The sequence below is a fragment of the Pteropus alecto genome, unplaced genomic scaffold (genome assembly GCF_000325575.1).
Source record: "Pteropus alecto unplaced genomic scaffold, ASM32557v1 scaffold389, whole genome shotgun sequence".
Taxonomy (NCBI): Eukaryota; Metazoa; Chordata; class Mammalia; order Chiroptera; family Pteropodidae; genus Pteropus; species Pteropus alecto.
This window is the reverse complement of record NW_006443569.1, coordinates 1196773-1199386: the sequence shown is the minus strand read 5'-3', so window position 1 is coordinate 1199386 and position 2614 is coordinate 1196773. Positions and strand designations below refer to the sequence as shown.

At 41.8% G+C, this 2614-nt stretch overlaps 1 protein-coding gene across 4 annotated transcripts in view; it reads right to left on the bottom strand.

Annotated features, from left to right (window-relative positions):
- Window positions 1-2614, bottom strand: part of GMDS (GDP-mannose 4,6-dehydratase) — a 607022-nt gene that overhangs the window by 1172 nt on the left and 603236 nt on the right. The window lies entirely within an intron of this gene.

The following is a 2614-nucleotide window of genomic DNA, read 5'->3' as shown; positions in this document are numbered from 1 at the left end:
CGGGTATCAAGAAGCTGGCCCTAAGTTTTACAGCCTTGTGTCTGAGCATGTGTGCATATAGTATCTTTTGCTTTCTAAGGCTTTCTCAACTTTGATTTCTTCCTCCCTCCTCCTCCCTTTCTCTCTCTCCTTCTCTCTCTCCCCAGGCCTGTCTCTCTCTCTCTCTCTCTCTCTCTCTCTGACTGGGACGCTACTGTGAGAACTGTTTCGAATTACTGCACTTCTCAGACAAGAAGAAAAGTGAGTAAATCACCAGATCCGCCCCCAGCCTCATCCTGCATCCTGGCCCGCAACTCCTCTCCTGTGCAGGGGGACGCACCGCGCCCTACATCGGCGCGGCGGTTCCACCTCAAGCCACCAGCCGCGCAGCGTGGAGGCGCGCAGTTCTGGGGGACCTTGTTCCAGGGGCGGGCTGTGCGCTCCTGTTTCTAACCCTGCCAGTAGTCCGGCACAATTTTCCCCGGCGGGCAGCTTCAAGCTTTTCTGACTCTCGTAAAATGGCAGTTCATACTGTCATTTAGCACAAGCACATGCACATAAAATGAAACTGAAGTTTCACGAAGCAATCCTCATCCTGATTGTCCAGGGGCACAAAAACAGTATTTTATATTCTTTTCCATTCCTTAGAAAATGCTGCTCTTGACTCACTTACTTCATCCCACGACCCACTAACGAGGTGCAACCCGCAGTTTGAAAACACGGCTCTGAAGAGCATGCACCCAGCAGCTTCGTAGCTCTCCTCCCTGTGCCCAGTGTCCCCCAATCTCCCCGTTAATTTTCAAACAAACTTCAAGCTCCTGTAGGAAAGACTGGGGCCGCCAATTGCTTGATACTTGAGTTTCTCATCCCATCTGTCAAGGCCTTATCAAAATGCAGAAAAATATAAAACAGTACTCCTACGACTCTGGTAGAGTCTGCTCTTTCAGCTTTACCAGTTCCGAGCAGAAACTGCAAACACACCAGGGCTTGGGAGAGTTTCCATTCATTTAAAAGACTTCTTTGAAAGGAAAACTGGCTAAAAGAAAAACTAGAGGAGTATAAAGTAATCCTGCATCTCAGCCCTCACTCACTAATTTTTCATTACAGCTCTTGAAGACCGAGTTAGAAGAAAATTGAGGTGAGAATTTCAAGATGATTTGCAAAAAGAAAGGGGGTGGGGAGAGGAAGGAAAGAAGAAGAAAAAAGAATGAAAAGTACTTCGAAATAGACCACTTTGGGATAAGATAAACATTTAGCTTTTTCCATATACAAATGTAGTTATCAAATAGTACACAAGATATGAGTTCTCAAAACAGAAGAATATGAATGCAGTATGAAAATAGCTGAACTTTAAACATGATAAATACCTCATCAAAACACTATTTGAGCTACACAGAATACTAAAGAACGACCTGAAATCAGTTATATCAAAAGAAAGTAACAGATAACTAAGCTGCAATTGAAAACCTTCCCCACTCATTTTCTTCAGACTCCCCTGAAAGGAGGCAGGCCTAGGGGGTTTGTTAGAGACAGTGAGAAAGGCCACAAGAGGCTGGGCAGGACCTGCTTCGAAGGACATTCTGGGCATTCACCTTCACCGATAAGCCTTTCCTACCAAAGGGTGTCTGGATGCTAGTTCTGAATATCTGTACTTTTTGCTTGAAATTGTACTCTAAGAGAGTACATTCAACGACTCACGTCTCAATCTTCCATCGTTACTTTTTAGGGTTGAATAAATTAAACTCCCAAAGGCTTTCCATTTCACAATACACTCAAGTACTGATTTCCCCTCTAGAGTGTTAATCATAGTAAAAGAAGTTATTTCTGCTGGCCTCAAAAGTCCATACACAGATTCTTCAGGAAAAGTAGGATATGAAAATTAATAATTAGCAATTTAAGACAGTGCTACATTCAACTGGAAATATAAGTGGAAAAACAAATTAATTTATTTCTCTTTCCTTTCCCTAAATAAACTTGTATATACTTGTACAATACTTCTATTTTACTGTAAGAGTCACACAAAGATATTCATTCTTTTTCCCCAGAGGGAGCTGTGAAATGTGGAGTCATGAAGCAACATAGCTTTCCCTCAAATTCTATAGCAGTTAGCTTAAAGAAACATGGTTATTGTTTAATCACACACATAACACTTGTTGTAAATCAACTAGCATTGCATAGGATGCAATTCATGGCTCTGAACTTATAGTTAGCAAAACCCTAAAACCAAGTTTGGCTTCAAATGATCTCAGTAGGCTTGGGAAAGGGAGCTTTGTATTGTAATTATGTTTCCTGTATTTTTCTACGAGTAGCTCATAATATAAAAACAACTAGGGAACTACAATTTAGGGGAAAAATGGTTTTCAAAAGCTTAGAAACAGACATTGCTACCATACACTGTAAAAGTATTTCATTGAAACCAGAGACGCACCCAGTTAAATTTCCCAATTTAGTTTTGAGCCCAGTTCCTACATTCCAGTCTAGCAGCTTACTTTAACCTCCTGCCAAGGCTCTGTCTCCCTGAAATTTAATTAGACCAAAAGACCTTGTGAAGGGAAAGGAGAAGTTCCATCAAAACGAAACAGCAGCTCTTTATGCCAGCTGCAACTGAGCTAACATCTAGAGTAGTCCATATGCT